Source organism: Caretta caretta, chromosome 2, assembly GCF_965140235.1.
Source record: "Caretta caretta isolate rCarCar2 chromosome 2, rCarCar1.hap1, whole genome shotgun sequence".
NCBI classification, from domain to species: domain Eukaryota; kingdom Metazoa; phylum Chordata; order Testudines; family Cheloniidae; genus Caretta; species Caretta caretta.
Genome location: NC_134207.1, coordinates 192,182,659 through 192,195,509, shown reverse-complemented (window position 1 = coordinate 192,195,509; position 12,851 = coordinate 192,182,659).

The following is a 12,851-nucleotide window of genomic DNA, read 5'->3' as shown; positions in this document are numbered from 1 at the left end:
GTTGGCATAAAAAAACCACCTCTGTGAGAGGCGGTAACTATGTCAGCAGGAGAAGCTCTCCCACTTACGTAGTGCTGTCCACACTGGCACTTAGATTGGTGTAACTTATGTCACTCGGGGGTGGTTTATTCACACCCTTGAGAGACCTAAATTATGTCAAGATAGGCTGTAGTGTAGACATAGCCTGAGTTATTTTGGTGCAAATTTATATGAGAATGAGGCTTACATTTTCTCTAGCCGTATTAGAATCTTTGGCCTACCTGCACCATAAAATACCTTCTACATGAATTTTGTTTTCTTTTACTTGTTTTATAGAATGGAATTTTCCTTCCAGGGGCAGACTTTTCATTTTGTTTTTAAATTTGTGAATAAACTGGTGAGACTAATACCAGCAGTGTGAGCCAGGCATGGCCCAGGAATGTGCTATGCAAATTTCTACACAGAGACAATGCAGGATGCATTTCCTTAAGTAGTGAGAAAGGGCAGCGACAGCAAAGATTCTCAACAATCTAACATATAACTATGCTGGAGCAAGTGAACAGCGAGTCATCAGGAAAAAATCTAGTAACCAACAGTGGCCATTAAAGATTACTAAATACTGGTAGACTTGTTTGGGAATGATGAGGAGCAGTGCGCTGCTGTAAATGGGGCAGCATCTAGAGCAGGAGCTAGTGGTGCCCAGCCCCTGTGCAGCAAGCTTTGCCAAGCCTTTCGCAATCGGAAATGAAGTCATCTATGTCATTATTTCTAGGTAGCCCCTCAGAGCTTAGAAATCCAGAGAAGCGAGAGTGCAGGTAGTGAAGTTCCATGGCAAAGCTATTTTGACTGCAGTATCAAGATATTTTTAAGCTCTTAGACCAGAGGCATGCAGCAGTCTGCCACCACATCCTCAGAATGTCAGACAGATTATTTTCAGGAGTACAGCTAGGTTAATGAATGTTCACATATGAAATGTGCTCAGAACATAGTCCTTGGATTAGAAACAATACATCCAGCTCCTCACCACAATCACCTGCCTCAGGCCCAACCCAAGAAAAGAAATGGCCATTTCAGTTTTGCCTAAAAGTCAACACATCTGGACTTTGTTAGACCAGAAGGAAAATCAAATTCCAGGATGAGACCCCATCACTGACATCACCCCTTTCCATCCACTTAGACATTCAAATCTAGGGACTGCAGCCAAGAGCCCTACAACTGACCTTGACTGTAATGCCAGGAGGAGAGAGAGAGAGAGAGAGTTTCTCAGACACCCAGCAGGCAAGCCACATACCACACAAAGACATGGATTTCTGTTGTTAGCAAATAACTGCTGCCTGGAGAAGAAATCATTCTTGCAACTTTTCTGTATTAAGTTGCATTGTTTTTCCAAACAATCATACCAGTGTGCGGCAAATTTGGGTTTTTCCTGACTCCTCCTATGTTTCCACAGACAACCCCCTCATTTGTGCTTTTTGGAGACACTTGCCTTGGAGCATTTTACTGCTGTAATTTGGTATGACATCATACCAAGTAGCTGGTTTGGGCTTGTATCAGAGGTCGGAGGCAGGTTTTATAGTATGTTGCTATGTTTTTTAATGTGCCAGTCATGGGAGTATATGCCCCAAATTTCTGGCCTACAATAGCCATTCTATTCCAATTCTGGGCTTTTTCTGAACAGACACAGCCAGCTGTGCCTAAAACCATGGTCATTTTCTCTGACATGCACAAATGGGAAGTAGGATAAGACTATCAAATATATTTTCAGATGTGAAAGACCAGTATAATCATACCACATCCCCCTTTTGCATGTATTTGATCTCATTCTGTTTCCTGGTACTGCAAAGTTTCCTTGAGTCTTTCTGGTCATTTTGAATAATTTCAATAGAGCAGTTTCAAAAATGCATCAGTGACTTAGGAACCTACGTTCTATTGACTTTCAGTGCTTTGACCTTTTATAGTTAGTTTTTTCTCATCCGTTCTTGCTCATTCTCTCGGTAAACAGATGTTCTTTTTCAAAACGGATTTTTGAAAAATATTTATTACTGTCGGTTATATTCTGTCGGTTATAGCCTTCCTTTCACTCTCCTAATGAAATTTATTGATGAATAAATCACTATGGGCTGGCTTCTGCCTCCTTTTTGTATATTGAGTACCACCTTACTCCATGAGCAGTCTCACTGATTTCAGTGGAGTAAGGTACTATTCAACATGAGTGAGGATGTCAGAATCTGACCCTAAGCCATGGGCGTATTCTGCGAGTTCTCATTTACCTCTTTTGTTTCTGATAAAAGCCTCTGGCTAACAAAATAATATCTAATCTGTTTCAAGACCAGATGATTACTGCATCCTAGTTAATATTTCATTATATTTGTGGCCTTTGAGTTGTTTTTGTCAGCCTCTTTTTCCAGCACTAATAAATAGCTGATAAAGCTCTCGGAGGAACTTTCCATTCATATAGTGAACCCAGTTTGTCCATCTTGTCTATTCTGTACTTCTGTTGTCTACAAAGAGTTCAATCTTTTGCCTTTTAAACTAGAATAGAAAGTTCTGGGTTCAGAAAAATCCAGGTGCTTCTTAGGTGAGGACTGGAGCTCTGACATTAGTGCCTCATCTTGCAGTAATTTAAATCAGTTGACATTTTGCTTCAATGAGAGCAAGATCAGCCCCTTCATGCAGTCATTTTGATACCCAAGCACTGGTCCTTATAAATAGCCTATCTGCTCTCCTAGAGCCGGATCCTCCCCTGATGCCATCCGATGCTGTTGCCATCCCATCAGAAATGGACATCAGAAGTGGTAATCTCTAGAATAATGTTGCAATGTCTGAAATAAAGACGGAGTAGGAAATCCTGACTCCATGGAAGTTAATGAGTCTTTCCCTAGACATCAATAAGGGCAGGATTTCACTCTGTTTATGAAGAAATGTAATTTCAGAATCATAGCTCTGAAAATGACCATATCTCCTTGTTTTAGCCACTAAAGTCCTGGTATTTTATGGGATTTTCCAGTGTCTTAGGAACGTCTGTTTTTCATTTCATCAATCAAAATTATTTGGCTTATATATATTTATGTTGATATGAGAGAGAGAGAGAGAATGCATCTCTTTTACATGCAGAACATGAAGTATTCACCACTGCCTTCCATCTTTGCCAGTCTCTTGCTGCAGTCTTAGCATCTTCCCAGGTCATTTTGATTGCTTTTAATTCTGCTTTTAGTGTGCATTTACACACACACACACACACACACAATATTTGTTCAGCACCTATTGCTATATAAAGTAGAGTTTGCTCTGTGTTTTCCAGACATAAACAGACCACTGTAATGAATGTTCAGTTCAATGAATGATGTTTGGAATGTAGAGAAAAGTCAGATGAGCGTAAACATGATCAAAGCTGTTCTTTAGCTCAAAGGGAGTGCTAATGATCCTTGTTCCTCGTTTCATGACCGATTTATTCAGAACATTAAGGCACTGAAAGAAATTCTCCACGCTGAGAAGTATACACATCGTTGTTTGGGTCAGAAGCTGGAAGTAGTGACACTAACATGCATTATTTTAAAGTGCTACTTTGTCTTCTGTATGAATATTTCATGACCTTAAAAATGTTGTCACAAAGTGACCCATTCTTTGATTTTGAATATATAGCTACCCTAGGAAATGGTGTTATGTTATGACTTTTGTGAGAGGGTGTCTTTTTGGTATCCATGAGTGTAGCGCATCTCAAGACATTGGTTCATTGCTAAAGACATTTACATCCAACTTAACGTGGAATTTTGCCAGAATGTCTTCAGTAGGCAAAAAATCTTTTTGGTATAAGAAATCTAAATTACTGTTGTAAAAGCATAACATATGGTTCCATTTTTCAACCTCATTAACCCATCAACAACCAGCACAATCCATTCCCAAAGGTTCAGAAGCCTTTTTTCATATTCTTCTTAGTGTTAGTGCTATACTGTATCCATTATATTAATATAGCACACGCAAGTATCTATTTACTCTACCAATCCCAGAACATCCTGCAGGGTTTTTATGTCAGCTGGACTGGTCCATTCCTGATCTTTGCGGGGAGGTTGCAGGGCAGTGTTCTCACAATGGGGAATTGAGAATCCAAATAGGGATTCTCTGCACTCCATGCCAAGGATGCGTTGCTCAAACTACTCATTGCCCAACACTTTCAGTAGGTAAAAGACCATTTCTCTGCATCACAGATTTGAAACTAGCCTAGGTTTATAGTGGCCAGAAGTTCTCAGTTTCTGATGGCAATACCATGACCTCTATGAAACGAGTTGATAGTGATATAATCCAGTTCCTAGTAGTCCAGTATTCACATAATTATTAGCATAATCACAAGTGGCATCACCTGGCAGCCAAAGACTGAATGGGCCTCAAGACTAAAGAAGCCTCTCACTTTCGAAGCAGGGTTTGGGAACAGTGATGTGGGGACATCTTCACTTGCAGCTGTTCACACTGTATCAGTTTGGTGGAGAAGGGACTTTCACGATTAGGGCTGGGACCCTGGCATGTTCACCATTACAAATGTGTTTTCAAAATACCTACAAGCAACCCACAACCACACAAATGTGTGAAGTGTCACGCTGTCTGGAGTGGCTCATGACTGAAAGTGCCAACCTCAGGGCAGCCTGCCAACAAGCAGGGCAGAGACCCCAAACTGGCTGTGTTCTGTAATTAGATTTCACCGACCCAGTAACAGTTGTGAACTCCTAATGCACTATACCATGGAGTGCCAGACAGGCCCCTTGGGCATTCCAGTCTATCTTGCCACCCAGGAAAGCAGGACTTAGTGATAGATGGTTGCTCTACACCAAAGATCAGAATATATTTAGGTTACTCCCAGTCCCAAAGGACCAGTCACTTTCCCCAGATCACTTGTACCTTAGATCTCATGCCAAAGACAATGCTTGCAGATAGTTAATAAATCCTTAGATAGTTTACTAAGAAAAAAAAAGTGTTATTAAAAGATTAAAACAGGCAAGCATATCTACACAAATGAGTTACAGTTACGGTGTCAAAAGGTGACAGATTTGTAGAAATCCGTCAGCTCCGAATGCCTTTCAGGGCTAACCCAGGTTGACTGTGGGGATCTCTGCTTCTGTTCCATAGCTCCAGCCCTGTGAGAGTCCAAACAGCAAAAAAGATGAACAATTTTCTTGTCAGCTATTTTTATTTCCTTCTTTCAGAATTCAAGCTAATGGGCTGTGCCCTTTTGCACAAAGCTTGTTCATGAGTGTAAGGGGGCAATTAACAAAGTCTTTGCATTGAGATGTCCCACAATGGCCCATTTAGTTTTGATAGGCCTTCTTGATGGGCAGGAGATGAGCCTTCCTTACTGGATTCAGTTTCAGAGCAAACTTTTTTACAGTTACAAAGGGCATGTCTACACATACAGCACAGCGCATCTGGTGAAGATGCGCGATGCCGATGGGAGAGAGCTCTCCTGTCGGCATAATAGCCACTGCCTCTTGCAGAGGTGGTTTTATGTCGGGGGGAGAAGCTCTCCTGCCAAAGTAGCTCTATTCACACCGCACTTATGTTGGTGTAACTTATGGTGCTTGGGGTGGGCTGGGGGGGTTATTCACACCCTTCAGTGACATAAGTTACACCTTAGAGACTAACCAATTTATTTGAGCATGAGCTTTCGTGAGCTGTAGCTCACGAAAGCTCATGCTCAAATAAATTGGTTAGTCTCTAAGGTGCCACAAGTACTCCTTTTCTTTTTGCGAATACAGACTAACACGGCTGTTCCTCTGAAATAAGTTACACCAATATAAGATGTAATTTAGACATAGCCAAAGCAAAAACTTAAATATTACCTCATAGCATGTGATAAAGGGAGTATCAGTGAGATCAATGCAGGCAGCAATTTACCAGCATTTCATAAAGTCTAAACACATTGTTATAAGTCCAATACTCATCTTAACTATAGTAACATACAGGTGAAACACACTGGTTTCCAGTGATGAATTTGTCAGCACTCAGCTGAGGCCTAAAGCCTTGGCAAGAACTGACACCTGGTCTGCCAGTATCACATAAACCATACACAAATATTGTAATGAACACAAAAACAGGGACTTTACAAACAGGATTCCTTGACACTAAAAAGCATTGACATTTATTTTCCCATTAATGTGTTCATATAATTCCAGTTACTGGGAGTTGTGTGTGAACATCAAGAGAAACTATACCTCAGACATTTTGTTCCTGTAATACAGGATATAGAAAAAATAAATACAGATGTTTCAAATCTTCTGACTACCCAGGTAGATAATTCAAAGATTAGGAAAGTGTTATTTTCCTGTACTATTAATAAATCATTAGTAAGATTGTGTAGTACATTTATGTACAAAATCTAACATATCTTGGTAGCAGGGAATACAGTGTGGGGTTTTTAAAAGTCAGCTTGAAGATTATTATTTAAAACAGACTCAAAGGCTTAGGAAGAAGATATGGATTTAGCTCCCTGGAGATGATAAGGAAAAATTGCATTGAGAAAACAGAGCAAGAGGTTAGTTTACTGCACTTTGGAACTGAAAAGCAAAAGAATAGTAGTATATCATAAGGTAATGGAAACGAAAAGTCATTCAGTGAAATGCCCTGGAAAATTAAATGGAAGGAGGAAAGTCGTGTTCTATACACAGGCATTGTGAGTGTACCGAGTGATAGACTAGTGTGCTGGCAAAAGGTCTTTAAACAGAAGCAGAACATACTGGCCCTTCAGATGCCCCACAAACTGCCAACCTGCCGTCACCCTGCATCCTTACTGTTGGATTCTGGGGAGCTATTACAAGCGGCACACCCTAAATTTTCACATGCTAAAATGAGGATAGGCTTAATTCTTCACCTTCAAAAAAAAAAAAAATAAACATCATTACAGCTGAAGATCATTTAACAAGCCTGCTGTTCTGTGGCACAGACGTCCTTAAAGTGACTCTTCTAAAAATGAAATGACAGTGTGAGTGTGGAATGAGGTCTTGTTCTCTACCATTACTATAAAGAAAGAGGAATTACTGCGTGCTCCTAGCATCTGCCTCCTGCATCAGAAGGGGGAGTGGGCATCTAGTAAACCTCTGAAGAGGCCCTTTGCAAGAATAGGGGAGTGAGAACTCTGCCCCTCAAGAAGAAAGCTGTTGTTGGAGGTAAGTGAAATAGGTGGAAAGGGGGAAATTTTTGGTTCTAGGGATCATGCCAGTTCTTACTGTACACAGTCTAGTCTGTCCATCCATCATTTATAGCTCCCTGAAGAATTAGGTCAAGGGAGAGGGTCTTTGAAAAGCTCCTGTGACAGCATAATCTATGGAAAGGGATGAGAAATATTTAGTTATATGGAAAGTTTCACAAAACATTTGTGACCAGTGCATAACAACAGTACATTTTAATCCACAGTATGTCCATTCCCATTGCAGATATATTGGGAAATCAAAATGCAACAACAAGAAAATCCCTATATTATGGTAGCAGCTAAGACATGCTATTATTGCCCTTGAAATAATTGGTTTATCTCACCACTACAACATTACTTGTTTTTTTAATTCTCCCTGTGGACTTGGGAGTTACTCAGTTTTTTATGAACTACTACATTTATATCTTGATTAACACAGAAATTGACAGTTTGTAAACTGATCTTTTTTCAGACATGTCCGTATTAAAATACTTTCTGATTAACATACACCATAATGTATTCTCCCATGCAAACACTATTGTGTATAGAAATGAAAGGTTTCTAACTGAGGCATTTGTGCATGTTTATTGTAACATATTAATCATAAATGGGAGGCAGCCAAGAGAAGGCCTTCTCCAGTGAAACAGTGGGTTACAGTGCTGATTATGTTCTCAATGATAAGTAGCACTGATTGTGTTATTAATCTTCTCATTTATTCTCTGAAGATATTTCCTTCCAACATAATTTCTACTGATAATATGCAATTTACTGCCCTTTTTTATGTAATCAAAATTTTGGCTGCCAAGGCTGATGACACCAGGACTGAAAAAAAGGAAACAGGAAAAGCAATTTGATTCTCCAACCCATAGAGGGCAGCCACTCCGTCATACCACTCCTTAAACTTCCTTTACGTTAGAGTCTTCATGCCAGGAGCTTTGTGTTTCCAGGTGAAGACAACCAAGTGAAATCATTCAAAGCATCTGACCGTACTTAGAGATAGTGGATCAAATTCTGCCCTCAGCTACACCTATGGCTCCAATAATAACATAGTTGCACTATGATAGCATTTTTTTTTATTAGAGACTCTCAAAATCTTCACAGAGTGGCTAATAATTATTATCGCCATTTTATAGATGAAGAAAATTAGATACAGGAAGATTAAATGACTTGCTTAAGGTGACCCAGTAAGTTAGTGACAGAGTCAGGAATAGAACTTAAATCTCTTGACTCCCACCCTCTTGCTTTTAAAACTGGACAATGCTACCTCCATTCACTGGGTGTGGATGAGGATAGACTTTGGCCTACTATGCCAATTAGTTGAACTATTAAATGGGAAAGACAATGCTAAAAAACCCATATGAATAATTGTGGATAAAGGAGAACCGTTTCCTATATAGCCCTTTTCTGAAAGCTTGGAACAATACTAATAGAAACATCAACAATTCCATCATACTTGATTACACACTATCAAATATTTCATAGGTCCTGCATGATCCTGTTAAGACTTCACAAAGATATGCTGCTGAGGATTATTGGAGGGGCTGAAAGACTGAAGGTTGTGATTCTAAGTAGACATGATTGGGAAAGTCTGGGAATTTGTACACATGCCTTCTCCATACATTCTGGGAATAATGGTATAATCCAGCCTGTCTTGCTAGTGATCCATTGAAGAATGCACCTTCATTTAGGAATTTTTCTTGACTTCTCTATGGACAAACATGGGCCCCACTCCTACAGTGGGGCATACCTGTGCAAAGCTCCTTGCAGGATGGAGGTCAGAATGGAAAAGTCCATACATTCCAGCAATCACCAGATTTTTGTCAAACTATGGGATGGTTCATAGCTTGAAAAAAGTTAAAGAATATGGAGCACTCTGCCACTGGAATCTGCTCATCCAATATGCCTCATGAATGGCAAAGGAATACCTGCCAAAATCTGTGTTTATTCTTTCTTTTCTTCATTCCTTCTAAGAGAATTTTAGGCTCAATGAAAGATATCAGACTAACTGCCCTGACAAATGATGCCCTTTGCCCACAGAACAGACAGTTCAAGATGCATCACACTGTTCCGTCAATGTGCTTCAATGCTTTGGGTGAAGGACTTCCTCTTAATAAGAAAATAATCCACTGTATGAACATTCAGTCCTTGGCTGTTCTGTGGAGACTGTGAACAAAGGTCCCCAGTTACTGTCAATTGTGCCTGATGTGGAGTTATGTGCACTGAAACCACTGGCTTATTTCACCCAGCGCTTCAGATGGTGATGACTTTCAGTTACCACCTGAAACTGGATTTGAGTAAGTGACCTAAAGTTGTAAGGCTCTGTACTGGATTACTAACCCCTCTGCTGTCATAATTATTCAGCCTATAGTAATAGAATTTTTCACAATTAGAGTCTGCTCTCTGATGTGGTACTCTGATTCTTTTTCTTTTAATTAAAACTCCTTCATTCATTGACTCACAGTCTTCCTACCACAATTAAATTTCCTGTCTTTCTTTCTAACTGTGGGGTCTTCACTATGCTCAGTTTTTGGGAACTCTGATTCTCTGTCTCTACATTTTATGATTTTCCATCATGTTACATCTCATCTCAAAACCTATCTTTTAATATGTCTAATGAAATGATGTCCCTTTTCTTGCTTTTTTAAAGACCATTATTTTGTTCACTTAAATACCACCAAATGTTGATTCCCCTGTTTCTTTTGTAAATTGGATAGTGTTTTCTTTGATGACTGTATCCTCCTGTTTTCCTTCCCCAGTACTGTGAATTCAAGGCACTGTATGTATGTACATATAAGGAAAGTAAAAAGAAACTCCAGAATGGACAATTGTGAAATAGCTGTCCACAAATGAAGTTTCTTTCTAATCCTCTCAGCTGGCTGTTGGCCTGTGCCCCAAAGCATGAAGATTTCTATCCCCGACATAAAACATGGTGTCCCAGTGAATTTAAAACATGGATGTTATTAGTGGTGTAAATGTCCAGTCCTCTTTTGAAAGCTACTAATTCCTGGCCTCAAGATGACTTGTGTCAGAGTTCCACATGTTAATTATGCAATGTGTAAAAAAATCTATTTTATCAGTTTCAAATGTGTTATAATTTATTTCTTTGTTACTGTTTTATGAAAGTGGCTTATTAAGAGCCTACATTTTCCCTTCTCTATTTTGTATGCCTCTTTCCTTTCCCTTATTATTCAACTCCTCTCTGAACATTCCCAGCCCTTTCATCTCTCTTCATATGGAAATCTTTCTATGTCTCTGATCATCCATCCCTCAGCTCTTTGTATTTCTGCTATTTGTTTTTTAAGATAGGATGACCAGAACTGGATATGGTACTCCAGATCAGACATACCACTGATTCATAGAATTGAACATAGTGGGGAAAATATTGCGACTTCCCATTCTTTACACATGCTGACATTTTATTTGCTTTTTTTGACCATTGTTGCACATTGAGTTGGAACCCCATTGCTTGCTATATTGGAAAATGATTGGCTAAAGCACCAGAGAATATGCTGTTGGGCAGGAGATTGGCCTACGCGACTTAAGCCCTTTTTTATCTTTATGCCCCGTGATGGTACATCCTTCTCAGCACTACAGAGCTATGGCACCAAAACAATTGCCAGTTACATTCCAATCCCAGAGCAACTTTTGCAGGTGCTCTGAAAGGGGAAAAGAACAGCTTGCTATACAGACAGATACTAAACAGTAGGCAGCTAGAAAAATCCTTTTTTGATTTATAAGCAGAGCAAGAAACATTTTTCACAATAAGTTTTCTGAGTCGTACTGTACTTTGAAACATCACTCTTCTGGTCAAACTTTCCCCCATTAATATTATGAAATTCAGGGGACTGTTAGCAAAGCCTTTCTTCTGTTTCTCTCTCTGGACTATCATGCTGCTTCCTCTCACTGCTTTATGAAGTTTTCTTACTGATTCTTCCCCTTCTCTGAGCTGAAGGGAAATTCGCTTGACAGCTAGGTCTGCAAAAGGCTAAGACATACCAAGTAGCACCTGATTTGCAGAGGTGCTGAGCAGCCTCAGGTTCTATTGATTTCAGCTGGACTTTTGTGTGTTCGGCCCTTCTGAAAATCAGGCCCTTAATACCTGGCCCTTGGTAGCTGGCCCGTAATGAGATGCCCCCTTTCCAATTACACATTTGCTTCCCATTAGCACCCATGTATCCCATCATTAATTGAACACACGCTGGCTAACACAGGATGAAGTCTTTTTGATGGATTTACATTGTTACTTTTCTTGGTTTGTTGATCTCAGGCTGTCTCAAACCTAAAGGTTTCCATAAAGAAAAGGAAAAAATAATGATGTCTAGCAATCTTTTCCCTAATCTACAAGTCCTGCTGTGTCCCTTTAAGTGGCAGTCAGACTAGCCCAATCTGACCTTTTATAAAGGCAGCCTTGCAACACCTCTTCTGCTGTGTTAGCAGTCTTGTCAAAAGCCATGGTTTCAGGGGAAAATCTGAAGGGGCAGCTCCTTCGGAGAAGGAAGCGAGGAAGTAAAGTTGATGAGCAAGAGAAGATGGGAGAAGAGGTTAGTTATTTTTTGTTCTTTGCTTTATTTAATTTGGTAGCCAGTGGCAAAACCTTTCTCATGTTTTCTAGTTTATGAGAAAACTTGCTAGGGACCCTCTTCAAACAAGTGGGGTAGCTTGAGGTCTGCTGGAAGGTCACATTTCTGTTCTTGTGAATTTTAAGGTCTGCCTTTCTGAAGAAAGGGGAGCAAGCAAAGGAAAACAACATAAATCTTTCAGATTACATCTCAGAAACTCCTCTAGGCTTTTCACTTCGTTGAAATAGATCCCTGGGAATACTGTATTCCTGCTATTGTGGCATGAAGCAAATACTCAAGAGCTCGGTAGCCACAGCAGGGGCTAGGTTTGAAAAGGAGCCCAGCTCCTGTTTAGGCCCCAAACAACAAGAGCCAGATTTTCAAAAGTACTCTACACTTGGTATCTCCCCTGTAACAGTGATGGCCAGACTATCAAATGAGCTTAGGGCCAGATTTTTAAAGGCATTTAGGTGCCTAAAGATGAAGATAAGCATCTAGTGGGATTTTCAAAAGCACCTGGGCACCTAATTCCCATTGAAATCACTGGGAGTTAGGCATCTAGAGAGGACTTCTGAAGATCCCACTAAAGTACTTATTTGCGTTTTTAGGCACCAAAACACTTCAACAAATCTGTTTCTTTGTGCCCACAATGCAGAGTTCTTTTGACAATCTGGTCCATTATTTTGGTTCCTAAGTGAGAGCTGAATGCCTTGAAAATCTGGCCTTGTGTGTTTCCTATTGTTCCCCCTGTAGTCTGGCTTTCCACAGGTCCCATTCCCTCCTTTGGTAAGTAGAGCCTCTGCTAAAGGCAAACAGTCCAGTTTTTTGGCTACTGTATGCAAATATCTCCCACTGAAGTCAGTATTGCTGTAAAATTGTGGGTAGGGTGACCAGATTCGCCCAGTGAAGAACCACACCAGTTTTGGGAGGGTACTGTGCAGGCGGTGGGTGGGAATTTGAAGGGGATTGGTAGCTGGGCAACTGGGCACAAGGGGGATAAAAGTCTCCACTCTGTTCTCACCCAAATGACGGTCTTCCTTGACATCCTTCCATCGGCTATTTACAGCATTTGAGTCAGTATGTCTGATTTCATGTGTAGGGGAGGCTGGCTTGAGGACTTGGGTAGAACAATGACTTGC